The 15,252-nt window shown below is 42.8% G+C and overlaps 1 protein-coding gene across 1 annotated transcript in view; it reads left to right on the top strand.

Moving 5' to 3' along the window:
• The window catches only part of POU6F2 (POU class 6 homeobox 2), a 491,184-nt gene that overhangs the window by 352,878 nt on the left and 123,054 nt on the right, over nucleotides 1-15,252 (top strand). The gene's annotated exons all lie outside the window — the stretch shown is intronic.

Raw genomic sequence — 15,252 nt, 5'->3', positions numbered from 1 at the left:
AGAGAGGGTACACGAGCGGGGAGTGTGGAGGGGCAGAGAGAGAAGGAGAGAAAGGTATCCCAAGCAGGTTCTGCACTGTCAGGGCAGGAGCCCAACTTAGGGCTCGAACCCATGAACTGTGAGATCGTGACCTGAGCCCAAATCAAGAGCCAGACGCCTAACTGACTGAGCCACCCAGGTGCCCCAATATGGCTTTGCTTCTACCCTATCAATGTAAAATTTTCCTTGGGAAAAGCCATGCTCAGTAAATGTTAGCTATAATTTTAAACCTTTTAACCTCCCGTGAAAAGGTGGATTGGCCTTTTGAGAAGGGAGGTCACCAAGGATGCAAATAACTGTGTCTCACGTTTGTGGAGGAAAAATAATGGAATGGAATGTTACACGAACGCTTCTTTGAGCTGCTTCTTACTCCACCGCAATGAATTGTCATTAAACTCATATGGTATTAAGAAGGGAAGGTGTCATAGTCAATAATGTGCTGTGAACCTCAAACCTCTCACAGCACAACAAACACAGCCCTGACTATCCCTGTGTTGGAGAAAGAGCAGAGCCTAGAGAACTGACATCCAGGGAGTCGCATTGTTTTCCACCGGACTCCTCACTAAGCCTCTGCCAAACTCCAGAAGAGAAGGAAACCAGTTATTATGGGAGGGTTAGGATTTGCTGATGAATAAATTTGGCCTCATCTGTTGAACAAATAGATTTCAAATCAAGAACGAATGTGGCCATAGATAGTCTATGAATCCCTGCAGGTTATGGAAAAATCAATCAAGCAAAATCAAGGAACATGTAGAATCTATCCACGGGAATTGAGTCCAAATGCACATTCATATCTTAGGAGTTCTCATTTGATATGCTGTTAATGCCTGAAGAAGACTTAAAAATCTGATGGGGAAAAAGCAGGAGGGGGTTATTTAAATCTTTTTCTGAAGGAAGATCTTATTTTTTAAAAACCTTAGCGTTGATAGAACTGTATTTTTGTCTTTTACTCATGTTGTATACTTATTTGAAGAGCAGGGTATCCACTCCAGGATCCTCAACAGCAGCCAATCCCTCATAGTGATGCTTTTCTAGGACTTGGGAGAGTCCAGCTAGGCTCCAGGTTATCCTAATTAGTGACAAAAAATTCCAGCTCCGGTTTCCCTCTGTACCTTTCAGGAAACTTTTTTGTATTTCTCTTTCCTTTCCCCTTTGTATTTCTTTTTAAGCTTATTTATTTATTTTGAGAGTGACAGAGACAGCATAAGTGGGGGAGGGGCAGAGAGGGAGAGAGAGAGAATCCCAAGCAGGCTCCACACTGTCAGCTCAGAGCCCCATGCGGGGGTCCAACTCACAAAACTGTGACATCATGACCTGAGCTGAAACTAAGAGTTGGACACTTAACCGAGTGAGCCACACAGGTGCCCCACTCCTTTGTATTTCTTTTTAGACTACTTGGAAGGCTTCGCCTTTAAGAAATCTGTGTCTGTTTGGGTGCCTACGTGGCTCAGTTTGTTATGCATCTGACTTCCTCGGTTCAGGTCATGGTCTCTCATGGTTTGTGGGTTTGAGCCCTACATCAGGCTCTGCACTGTCAGATTCTTGGGATTCTCTCTCCTTCTCTCTCTGCACCTCCCCTGCTCGTGCTCTCTCTCTCTCTCAAAAATAAATACACATTAAAAATATATTTATAAAACCTGAGTATGTTAAGAAATTCATATGCATTGACCCCCCCTTAACACCTATTTCCATTTTTAATCAAAAATGCTTATTACACTCATTTAAACTTCTCTTCAGCAAGAATTAATGAGGTTTCACCACACTTGATAAATTTGATTATAGATGAGTACATGTACTTATTAGAGTATCAATTAACAGATATATGGATAAAGAAAATGCGATATATATATATATACATACATACACATATACACACACACACACACACACACATACATACACCATGCAGTATTATTCAGCCATGAGAAATAAGGAAATCTTGCTATTTACAACAACATGGATAGATCTTAAGGGCATTATATTAAGTAAAAAAAGCCAGACAGAAAGACAAATACTGTATGATTTCTCTTATATATGGAATCTTTAAAAAACCTGAGCCCATAGACACAGAGACCAGATAGGTGATTGCCAGAGGAGTGGGGTTTGGAGTGGATGAAATGGGTGAAGAGGGTCAGAAAGTACCGGCTTCCAGTTATAAGATATACAAGCCCTGGGGATGTAATGTACAGCATAGTGACTATAGTTAAAATACTATATGTCATATTTTAAAGTTGCTAAGAAAGAAGATCTTAAAAGTTCTCACCTTGAAAGGAAAAAATAATTGTAACCCTATGGGATGATGGATGTTAACTAACATTTGTTGTGATAATCATTTTGCAATATAGACATATCCAAATCATAATGTTGTATACCTAAAACTAATATGTTATATGTCAATTATATCTCAAGGAGGAAATACTTTTATTGAGCTCAGTTCTTTTAAAGTTTATACATTTTATTTATTTATTTATTTATTTATTTATTTATTTATTTATTGAGAGAGAGAAAGAGAGCATGACCAGGGGAAGGGCAGAGAGAGAGGGAGAGAGAGAATCCCAAGCAGGCTCTGTGCTGTTAGTGCAGAGCCCAACACAGGGCTGAAACTCATTGACTATGAGATCATGACCTGAGCCAAAATCAAGAGTTGGATGCTTAACTGACTGAGCTACCCAGGCACCCCTAAGCTTATTGTATGTTGAAAATAGTTCATTATTTCCTCCAAAAACCCTGATATATAAATATATAAATCAAATAGACATAATTATGCATGCAAATATGTATGTGCATATACATTGTATATAAATGTATTGGGTATATATATATATATAGTGTATATAAACGGTGTGTGTGTATATAAATACATTGTGTACATATACATTGTGTGTATATGTATCACATATATGCACATTATATATTTTATATATATATTATATTTGTACACTGTATATGTATCTGTATACAGGTACATTGTATATATGCATATGCACTGTATACCTGTACATTTTTTGTTTACATATAAAATCGTCTCTAAAAACGTCACATTTGACTGCAACAGACAGAGACACCTTTAGGATACTCCTGAGTGGCTCCCTCACAGTATTAGTTCCACATATACACATAAATTTGAGGGGAAAAAAACCAAAATGATGGGGTTCCAAGGCCAAATGAGTTTGGTGAGTGCTGGATGAAAAATGCTGATCAGCTTTCTTAAATGCCGAAATTCTACGCTATCAATATTCTAATGCTCACTGTGGGCTTGCAAAAATAGAATACAACCTAGAGTGTCTCCCAAATTATTTGATCCTGGAACACTCTCTTTTTCATGGGGCTAGCATCTTGTGGAATGAACTTTGGAACATTTCTGACTAGGAGGAACGAATGTCTGTTGTGGACTTTTCAAAAGAAGGTTCATGCCACAGTTGGTATCATCAGTGGAGCCCATGGAAAATTCTATTCTCCCCACCCTAGGGAGCTCAAGAAGCCCGATCTAATTAGTGTCCCAGAATGGATCCAAATATCACTCTCCTGACTCACACCCAAAGAGACAGATTTATAAAACCACGATGTCTGTTTTAATTTACAAAGAGAAATATAATTGTCAAGGGGACCTGATACAATTGTCCTTTGGCCAACAATTTCTCCGCTTATAGAAGGACAAAACCATGAAAATCCTAATCTTGGCAGAATAAGTGTGAATACAGAATTAGGCGTGACAATTATTCAAAGATAGTATGGCTGCAGATATCTGCACAATGAGATATTATAGCTGCCACTTGGACCAGAACTGTCATGGCCTCAGAACACCATTCCAACCCCAGAATTGGTTTCTGAAGTGCATTTCTTTCTGTGCTTCCAGTAACAACTAACCTCTCTCTGATGAATAGTTACATTCTATCACTATGTGAAAACTTTCATCACTTCGAGGCCTTCAGTGGAACTAAATTCTAAGCACTATGAGAGCAACAACCATTGCTGTTTTGTTCAATCCTATATCACCAGCATTCTGTTCAGTAATTAATTGGCCAAAGTTTTGGAGCCTAGGGACCTCCTGTCCCTTTAATTTGGCTTGATGTAGATATAGATGATTGACTGATAGATAGATAGATAGATAGATAGACAGATGATATACATTATATAACTAGGTATAGGATTATATATAGATATAGGTGATAATATATGGTGATATTATATATGCTGATATATATATATGATATTATATATGCTGATATAGGTGGATATTATATATATGTATATTTACATATATATATGGTATATATATACCATATATATATGGTATATTTATAGATATAAATAGATATATACTTGCCTATATAGAGAGATAGTCAAGGGGACCTGGTATGATTGTGTTTTGACCAAACCATTTAGACAAGATCCATGGAAATTCATATCTTGTCACTCTGAGGGCATTTCTGATTACCTTATTGGGCCTGCTACATAGTGTAATCACCTCTGAGAGTAATTGTTAAATACTGTGCCGTCGTTCTTAGGAAGTTCTCTGATTCCTGGGCACTGAATTCCCTTCCCCCTTATAGAGAATAAGAAGCTCCCGGACCCCTGGAGCTGATAACTGACTGGTGTAGGAAGAGGAGAAGAGCTTCAAGACAGAACAGACTCTGAGGTGCAGTTCATGCTTCAGAGCCCCTGGGGAGAGGATGAGACAGAGATAGGGGTGCGGGGTTCACCTGAAGTCTCAGCCCTCCTTTGCTTCTTGCTCTTCCCTATCCTGTTTTCCTCACTCCCTTCCTGATTTCTCCTGGAAGCCCTTCCTTAACAAATCACTGGCACTTGAATCCTTGGCTCAGGTGCTACATCTGGGAAAAATCCAACCCAGGAGACTGACTGCGAGGTTGTTGGGAGGGCTGATGAGAAATGACGAGGAAAGGAAAGGGTCTAGAACGGTGCCTGGCACCTCAGCATTAGCTGTTGTCCTACAAGGGGCAGCCACAATGTTCAAGCTGATTTTCTAAAGACGTTTGTCAGTGCAGAGCATGCATGTGGTTAAAAATCATTTCAGGGGCGCCTGGCTGGCTCAGTCGGTTAAGTGGCCGACTTCGGCTCAGGTCATGATCTCGCGGTCCGTGAGTTCGAGTCCCGCGTCAGGCTCTGTGCTGACCGCTCAGAGCCTGGAGCCTGTTTCAGATTCTGTGTCTCCCTCTCTCTCTGACCCTCCCCCGTTCATGCTCTGTCTCTCTCTGTCTCAAAAATAAATAAACGTTAAAAAAAAAATTTTTTTTTTAAATCATTTCAGTACAGAGGGGTGCGGTTCTCAGCCATACCCCTCCCCACCCTCAGGGTTACTCCCCCAAGGCAATCACATTTAACCATTTCTGGTCTAATGGGTTTATCTCTGTGTTTCTGAATACTTTCCATTTACTTCTGTCTCTTGATTTATTGGCTGGTGGATGCCTCACCTATTTATTTCCTGCTATGGCATATGGGGGTTTAGCTCACTTATAACATCTCCTACTTCCTCTTTCTCCCTTCTCCTGATGGGAATAGAGTGCTAGTTTTAGTTACCTTTATAACTTTATTGTTTTAAGTTTATTTATTTATTTTGAGAGAGAGAGAGAGAGGGAGAGAGAGAAAGAGAGCATGAGCAGGGGAGGGGAAGAGAGAGGGAAAGAGGATCCCAAGCAGGCTCTGTGCTATCAGTGCAGAGCCTGACATAGGGCTTGATCCCACAAGCCACGAGACCACGACCTGAGCCAAAATCAAGAGTTGGATACTTACCTGACTGAGCCACCCAGGCGCCCTAGCTTTGTAACTTTAAATAGCATCTTTGAATCCCCATTTGTTCAGTCACCTATTGATTCCCCACTAATGCTCTGATTCTCACTTGCCCTCCTCACTCCCACTTCCACGTTGTCAAGGATTTTAGTAGCATTTATGTTCTCATTAAATCTGTCATGCCTTGTTTACAGGCTGTTTCAAAAATTGAAAGTCAGTAAACCCTCTTAACCTTAATATGGCTACCTTATTATTTCCTGAAGAGCCAAGAAGCATGCTGTGATCACATGTCCTTCTAGACTGGATTTTAGTGCCACTCCAAGAAAATATTCAAATAGCTTCTCCTTCCACACTTCACCGAGTGCTCAAAATCATGCCCCATCTCATCGCACAACTGGGTCATGGTGTCTGTTTCTTTTATTGTTTCTTAAAAAACCATAGCTTGTTCTTAGATTATTTGTTTTGTTTTGCCTGAAGTATCTTATTACCCATCTTTTTTTATTGTGAGAAGAAATGTGTACCTTCTTTACAAAGCGGCTACCCTCTTCTAGCTTCTTATTTTTCTACAACACGGAATCTGTTCCACTTCTCTTCTTGGAGCTCAGTGACTTCTTGTGCCAATTTGGAACAACTGCTTCATTTCTTGACTGTGGCTTTCCCAGATAGCTTTTGGTTTTGCTGGAGTTTCTAGTTTCCTTTCTTTTTTTCCCTATTTTCAAATTCTTCCAAGATCTCAAATATCCTCTCACTTCTGTGGAGTCTTCCTTTTTTCTGGAGATAGTTCACCAAAGCCTCGGTGCTTTCTAGAACTTCCAGACACTGTTGTAGTGGAGCTCCCTGGTATTGCTCACCTGCATGTCACACACTGCTCCCTGGATCCTAAATCTTCCTCTTTCTTGGGTCACCGCCTTATTTTGCTGAAGTACCTATTCAATTTCCCAAGAAAAAGCATGTGAGGATAAGATGTCTAAGTTTCAGCAAGTTCCAAAATGGGTCTTACTCTGCTCTCGCGGTTGACAGAAAGTTTAGCCAGCAACAGAACTCTTGGCTGGGAATCATCTTCTTCCAGAACTTTGAAGGCATTGCTCCAGTGGTTTTAGCCATATAGTTTTGCTAACAGGAGGTCTGATGCCAGTTTGATTTATGTTGCTTTGTAGATGGCCTCTTATTTGTCTCTGAAATCTTTTAAGTTGTTCAACAATCTTTATCTTTGGTGTTCTGCAATTCCATGGGAGAAGTATTGGGATGTAAGCCTCTTTTCTTTCAACTTGGTTGGCACATGGTAGGAAGCTGGAATGACTTCCTAAGGGCTTGGAAGGGTATTAAGAGCCCAGTGTGTTGGGGTGAGATTGGGAACTGACTAGCTTTTTTAGCAAAGAGGACTTTGCTTTGGGGTGCCCACATCCACATTGGACATCCTAATTCTTCCCCAGACAAGTTTTTCAATTTCTTTAGAGGAGAGCCTTCCCCTGATTTTTCCGGAGAGTTTAGGTTGGCCTAGCTGTGGGCCATTCTGCAGGAGGAGATGGAAGGAGATCAGCTGCTCACAGTAGGCTCTCCACAAATCCCACTGGAAATTCCAGCCGGCCTTGCCACCGCTGAGTCCCAGGCCTTTGTGATGGCCCCTGCTGCTGCTTCTCTTTGCTTTACTCTGGGTACTTCCTTGCTTTTCCTCTTCCTTGTTTAATGGGCCATCTAAAAGCTAACATTGCAGTCTCACACTTAATACTTGTGAAAACACTCCAACAAGAGTGCTCCCCAAAATGTCAACAAATGCAGTAACGGGTGGCAAATTGCCCTCATATCTAAAAGAATGTGCTAAAGATACTGAAAGATTCCCAGGTGTCTGTTTTCTGGTTTTTGTTTTTTCTTTTTTTGTTTTTTTTTCCAAATAGCGATTTTGTTTCGGTATGCCTTTGCTGGTGGAAGAACGGATTCGTTTTTCAGAAAAACACATTGTCAAAATTATGGAGATGGAAGAATGAGGTGCTCCAGTTGAAGGCCAAGAGAAGAGCCACCCCCTCCTGTCTGGGATGCTGGGAGCCCCAGGGGCGATGGCCCCTGACCCCCTCCCTGGGTGATGTTTTAGAATGCAGATTTTGTCCTACTCTCTGGAATCCACTTTTCTAACAAGGTCCCCAGGTGATTCTGTCCACAATTTGAGGTAGGCTGCCAGAGTGGGCAAAAGCCAGCTTGGTAAGAAAGAAGTTCCTGTAGTTCAGCAATACCCAGTAATTTGTAGGGATTTTTCATTGGGAGAATTTTTTTTCTGTTTGTTTTCTCCTGATACCCCAACAGATGCTGAGATCTCTGCCTTACATGCAAGAGAAACAAATGAGAGATTAAAGATATTTCTGGAACTATAACCATGGCCACACATGAGGTGGTTACACATCATAATCTTTGAAGCAGAATGGATCTTGCTTCCTTTTAACACTGTTGACAAAAATAAAAGCAAATTTCCCCCAGAAGTTCTCACCTTCTGCAGGTTTTTCAGAGTCCTCCGTTCCCGACACACTGTTTTTTCCATCCACTTTGCAAAGCTCCTGTCCACCAGTGCAGGCTGGAAATGCCCTTAACGAGGGAACCAAAGGGTTCCTGATCTGCACACTGGCTTCAGCTACCTTGGATGTTATTTCTTGGGGCACAGGAGGAAGCAGAAATCCAGGTTTACCAACTCAACTTCCTCTGGTTGGGTTGTTCTAGATTCCATTCTTTTTTCTTCTCCTGGGGATTTTAGTGGGCAACACAAGTGAACAATAATTACAGCATTGGAGTGGGGGGAGGGGGTGCCTGGATGGCTCAGTAGGTGAAGTGTCTGACTCTTGGTTTCCGCTCAGCTCATGATCTCATGGTTCCACAATGATACTATGGAGCCTGCTTGGGATTCTCTCTCTCTCTCTCTCTCTCTCAAAATAAATAGATGATAGATGGATAGATAGATAGATAGATAGATAGATAGACAGATACAGAGTTAGGAAAGCAAGAGCTACCTCAGGAAGCATGAGTTTTCTTTTTGGTGGCCCGCAAGCCCAGTGATTTGTAAGACTGAACCGATTTGGGAGTCGCTGTTCCTGATTAAGGACAAATCCATCCAGAGAAAGAACTCTTGCTGTCACCAAAAATGCTCTAGAGACAAGGGTGTCACAGAGTTCTATGGACAATATAAGCTGTTCCCCTACTCAGATACTTAAAATGTCACCAAGCTGAGCCCAGTATGGCTTCTGCCTGATGTCTAAGTGTAGACGAGATATTCTCTTACCATGATGGCAAACTTGTGACACAAATAAATTGCTGTGTGGCCCGTCCCCACCTCCCTTCTGCTCAGATTTTTCACTTCCCTTCCTGCAACCCCATGTCTCTGTTCCTTATAATGACCCATGTCTTGCCCTCAAATTAGCATCTTTATCCTCAAACACACATGTACATTTCCTATCAGCAGGCTTTCAAAAATTTTTTGCCTGCAGCAGGACAGAGGTACAACTGTACACGCTTTCCCAGGAGCTGAACGATTCATCACGGAGCAGACACTTCCAAATTAGCATCTGTAGCCAGGTGCCTGGACCAGCTCTTCTCAAGAGCAAAGCCTCAGAGGGCATCCCTCCCTGTGTGAGTGTGCAGTTACCTTTGTTCCAGCCCTCAGGAGGAAATAGATTGGCCCATCCATACAGCTGATTCTCTTATGTTCAGGGCTTGGAAGACGCACACCTAAGACTGAGCCATCCATAACACTCACTTGCTAGGTAAACTTGGAAAGGTCAAGCTGTGTGAACTTCTGAGCCCAAGTTCAACATGTACAGCATGGCAAGGTATCATCTATCCACGTGGTTGTCTTGAAAAGCTAAGTCATTCATAGTAAATTTAAGTACTTTCCAGACTATGAAGCACTGTCTTATTTTGAACCCAAACTGCATCACTGGTCTCCACCTGCTCACACAGAGTGTCCACCTTCCACTTGGAAGAATACTTTTCTCTGGCATTTCTGGAGGAGTATCTCGCCAGAGCTCAGGAGCAAGCCCGTGGCTCACTTTGATAGCGATCCTGTTGTTCTGCGCTGTCAGACCCGTGCCCGTGCGGTGGGCATGGTGTTTTCCTCTCTTGGCCACCTAGCATCCTGCAGTCCTGCCCGTGTCCCTCCCTCTGCTTCGCCAGGCACAACCCTCACTGGTGGCTGACCTGAGCCCTCAGAGCTGCAAAGCCATGCAGAGTGGAGAAGGCTTGCCTTCCTAGCCTGTGGCATCCCGAGACAGTATAGCTTGGCTCCCAGTGTGTGAATATGGAGAACAGCAATTATTATTATTATTATTATTATTGTGGTAAAATACACATAGCATAAAATTTGTCATTTGAACCATTTTAAGGTGTACAATTCAGTGGCTTTAAGTACCTTTGTGATGTCCAACCACCACCATCTACTTCTAGAACTTTTTAAACACCCTACACAGAAAACCCATACCTGCCAGGAGTTACTCCCCAGCCCCCACCCCCAGCCTCTGCAATCACTAATGTGCTTTCTGTGACTATGGATTCACCTATTCCGCACATTTCATATAAATGGAATTATACAGTATATAGCCTTTGGCATCTGGCTCCTTGCCCTTAGCCTCATACATTGACCTCTTTGTTTTTACTTGGTGCCTTTTCTCTCTGCCTAGGAACAGGCTTGCACCAGGGAATGGGACTAAGGATGCATTTGAATAGCCATTACCATTACGCTTTTCTCAGGATTCCAGGGCACTTTATGTTTTTAAATTTTTTTTAATGTTCATTTATTTTTGAGAGACAGAGAGAGACAGAGCACGAGCAGGGGAGGGGCAGAGGGAGAGGGAGACACAGAACCCGAAGCAGGTTCTAGGCTCCGGGATCTGACCTGTCAGCACAGAGCCCGATGCAGGGCTTAAACCCAGGAACCGTGAGATCATGACCTGAGCCGAAGTCAGACGCTTAACCTGCTTAACAGACTGAGCCACCCAGGTGCCCCAGGATTCTGGGGAGAAGCCTTCACCCGGCTCCTTCTCCTTGGCCTATATCCTCTATCCTCTGTCAGTGTATTGCTATGAGGCTACTCCAGTTCCCAGACAGGCCCAGAGATATATAAGCAGACTTACTTTGTCCCCTTTCCCAGCACGCTGTCAAACCCAAACTGCCAGTGTGCCAGCCATGCCCATATATGCCTGAGCCTGAAAAGTGCAAGGAAATGCTGAAGTTGAGATCCCCCCACAGAGTGATTAGATTAACATGATGTTATACTTTGTGTTAACAAAAGTGAGCACTTCCTCTGATACGCGAGTGCCATTTTGCTTTCTGTGGTCCTACGGTGTTTCAAATACCTTGGAGGTATAAGACACATCTGTATTTCTCCAGAATCTTTCATGGACTTGCCCTTCATGTGCACATATGCCCGATGCTTTCACTTTTCCATGTCTCTGCCTTGGAAGTAGCCTTATGTAAATCCCAGGCATTGAAATTCCAATACCTCTAGGGGTGTGTGGCTTTGTTATGTATGTGCTTTCCTGAGGAAACCTCTAACAAAGATTCAAAAGAAGGAAGTTTTTCTAATTTACAGCTGACATATGGAAACCGAACAAATGGAGAAATGAAAGATTCCTGGTTACTCCTTTGTCATATTAAATTATTTATTGGGGAGGTTTCGAGCCACTGGTTTCGCCGCAGTGTTCTCTCTAGGAAATTCAGAGTTGGCTGGAATTTTGTTTGGGGTTTCTTTTTTAAAAGTGTAAGTTTAAGAAAAATGTTAAGTGAATGTAATGTAAATTTCTATGCATCTCTTTTTTTCCTTCATAGCGACTGATATTGTAGTTAAATTTTACATTTACTGTTGGTCTACATAGTGTATAGTAACCAGACAGGGGGGAAACAATCATAAAAGGAGGTAAATACCAGGGAAGAAAGTAAGAATCATTTTTTAAAATTTATTTGTTTACTTTTGAGAGAGAGAGAGACTGAGAGAGAACAAGTGGGGGAGGGGCAGAGAGAGAGAGGGAGACACAGAATCCGAAGCAGGCTCCAGGCTCTGAGCTGTCAGTACAGAGCCCCAGGCAGGGCTTGAACTCACAAACAGTGAGAACAATGACCGGAGCCAAAGTCAGATGCTTAACTAACTGAGCCACCCAGGCGCCCCCAGAAAGTAACAATCTTTAATCTTCCATGCATAGGGTCAGAGTTCACACTCAACAATTATCATTTAATCCACAAACATTCTCTATAGTTAAATGTCTTTGAACCTTCCTATCTTGTGTGTGTATCTCAGTACGCTTTATACAATGAGCTGTTTTAGAGGCTCCGGGCTTTACTGCTTTTTTTTTTTCACTTTCGTTTTACACAGTGTTATGTAGGTAGCTTTGCTGTTTAGACCAGCGTTGCATTCTTGTATAAACCCTCATGCTTTTCTTTGCATCCAGTACACGCCTGGACATAGTTTATTATCCATCATTTTTTGCCTGCCGATGCCAAATTAGCTTATGTAAAACCTCGAAGAGGTTTTGTGGAGGTTAACTTAATGCCTTTCCAGACAAGCTGCAGGTTATGGGAAGGAAAGAGCCAAGCAATGTGAACATAGCAACATAAAGGAACGAAGACACGTTTGGACCCATGTCTCATTAGTAGGTTAGGGTCTGCTGCACCTCCCCATCTGCCAATATCTGTCTGCCAATATTCCCCAGCCTATCCTGCTTCTAAATGCTGATTTAGATAAATGCTTTTCTAACCAAAATGAAACAGTATGGTATTTAAGTCAACCATGAAAATAGGCGCTGACATGTGTGCCCTCCCACCTGAAAGAAATCAGGACGGGCTTGATTTGAATCGGGCAGGAGGCCAGATGCAATCAGATTCCCCAGATCTGTAACTCTACCAAGAGAGATCAAATCCCACTCCTCCAGGACCTTCCAGATTGCCAAAGATCCTGGAAGGTCAGAATTGAGCTGGGCTCCCAAACTGTCAATAAAATGTGATTTTGTACGATAGGAATGGGCAGGTGGTGAAACCAGACCATTCCCTTAAAGTTCCAGTAAATGGGATGACTGGGTATTTTTTTCTAGAGAGACTTAATTTTTTAGAGCATTTTTGGCTTTGCAGCAAAATTGGGCAGAAGGTTCAGAGAGTTCCCATTGACTGGGTATTTTCCAGCCCTCTTTCATACACACCATCTCTACCTTTGGAGTCCCAGAGCACTCTGGACTCACATGCAAGGCAGGGCACACAATGGACCGAGTGGTTGAACAGACCTAGAGTAATTCAGCAACCCGGTGAAAACTTGCCATCCCAACTGGTCCAATGTGGAAGCTCTACGTGGTGCCTGAGAGCACAGATTAGTATTTGGTGCCCCTGGGAGCCGTCAAACTACCGTTTCACCAATACGTGTGTGCCTGGCTTTAAACGAACCTGATTTTAAAAAAAGAAATAAAAATAAACAAATCCGATTATATATTTATTTTTTTTAATTTTTTTTAATGTTTTTATTTATTTTTGCGACAGAGAGAGACAGAACATGAGCAGGGGAGGGCCAGAGAGAGAGGGAGACACAGAATCGGAAGCAGGCTCCAGGCTCTGAGCTGTCAGCACAGAGCCCGATGCGGGGCTCGAATCCACAGACTGTGAGATCATGACCTCGTCGGACGCTTAACCGACGAGCCACCCAGGTGCCCCCGATTATATATTTAAAATCTGACTTACACCGGAGGCTAATTGGGAGTTATATGTCTTTCCATCACTTTCAAAAGATAGGCTCTCCACTCTCTCTGAGCTCTAAAGTCATCCCAAACTTCCCAGAGCCTGTGTACCGGCAGCCCATTCTCCACGTTGTCCTTCAGAAATATCACCTAAGCCAGGCGGTGTCATCTGGGCGCTTCTCACATTCTGTAATATCCTCTCTTCCTTCCTTTCGAGGAATGACCCTCACTCTCTTGAACCCTCCTTGCTCTCCTTCGGCACCCTCTGTGAACACTGTCCTGGCCTCTGTAACCCAAAGAAAACTCCCTGTCCTGATTCTCTGGGTCATTTTGGTCTACCATTGGCAGGACTCTGTAAAATTACCCCCAAACCTGATTGTTTCCTATGAGTTAATCTGATCTCCAATAAATAGATGATGAACTCCGTGAAGGCAGGATTGGCTCCTTGAGTCCTACACATTGGCACAGTACTTGTGCCTAGCTGATGTTCACTAAGCCTAACGAAATGACTCTGAAATTTACAAAAATAGTCATTGCTTGGTTTTCTTACAAAGTTCTCTAGGTGTCCTCAACATACGAATCAATGTACACAGACTTCCCAAGAACATATTTGTTGTGTGAAGGCAGGTGTGCAATACGGCACTTTATGGAACCACAAGATTTTTTTTTTTTTAAGGAGCATTTCTTTAAAAATAGGAACTAGTTTAATGTGACAAAGAGGAGTTTTTATTTATTTATTTATTTATTTTAATTCTATTTTTTAAATTTATATCCAAACTAGTTAGCATACAAAGAGGAGTTATTAATGTTGAAAATCTTGACTAATTCTAGGTAGGGGAGAAGCAGGAAGACATGGCAGCCAAGGCCAATGGGTTCAACATCGACCCTTATATTTATTTGTAGGCTTGTTGGAAAGCTTTTAGACTGAGATTCAGGCAAAGAAGGAGGTGAACTTGTCGCAGTAATTTTCTCTAGATCATTCTTTGGCCAACCTGTCTTCCTGCTGCAGAAATCATTCAGAGCCAGATGGGCATATGAGAACAAATTTACTGCGCTCAGCGTTAAGAAGCTGGGCCCACCAACTCTTACTTTTCAAAGAACAAGGGAATCTTGAAAAGATGATATCATTCTCTCAGTCCCTGGCCTGGTTTTGAGGTGATAATGTGTCCAGTAACCACTGCAGAGTTCACAGTAGCCTGCTCTCTAAGCCTTCCAGTTTGGGGGTGGGGGTAAAGGAGCCCTGTCTGTTTGATCAGCAGGCAAAATATTCCCACTCAGGCTTTTATCTCTGCAAAGCTGAGAAGCATGTACCATCTTGAAATTTAAAAAAAAAAAAACTGTACAAACTTGAAACTAACATGTCTGAAGTAGCGGGTGCCAACGACACCACCGACGGCACTGCTGATCAAAAGGAGGTGACAAACAACTTAGTTTCCGTTGGGTTGAGCATTTGCCGAAAGAAGTAAACGGGTTGAACTTTTACAGTCGAAAGCAACTCTTGAAAGCGTTGAGTGTCTTTCCCAAGCCAGTGCGGGAAGGAAGAGCGAGAGAAGGCAGGGAAACCGTCGGCTCGCACTGCACGGTACCCTGCAAAGTAACGCCGGACGGGTGACCCGCTGGTCCTCCCCAAAGTTTACAATTCCCCTAGGAAGTGACTCTTCCCTCCCGGCGCCCCACAACCCCGGTCCGCACCGGAGCGGTGAGGGCGAGAGAGCAAACTCCGAGCTCGCGCGGAGCAAGCGGTCGGGGACACAGCGGGACGCGGCCGAGTGTGTTT

Source organism: Prionailurus viverrinus, chromosome A2 (genome assembly GCF_022837055.1).
Source record: "Prionailurus viverrinus isolate Anna chromosome A2, UM_Priviv_1.0, whole genome shotgun sequence".
NCBI lineage: Eukaryota > Metazoa > Chordata > Mammalia > Carnivora > Felidae > Prionailurus > Prionailurus viverrinus.
The sequence above is the reverse complement of the archived record's forward strand: the minus strand, read 5'-3'. Positions and strand labels throughout refer to the sequence as shown.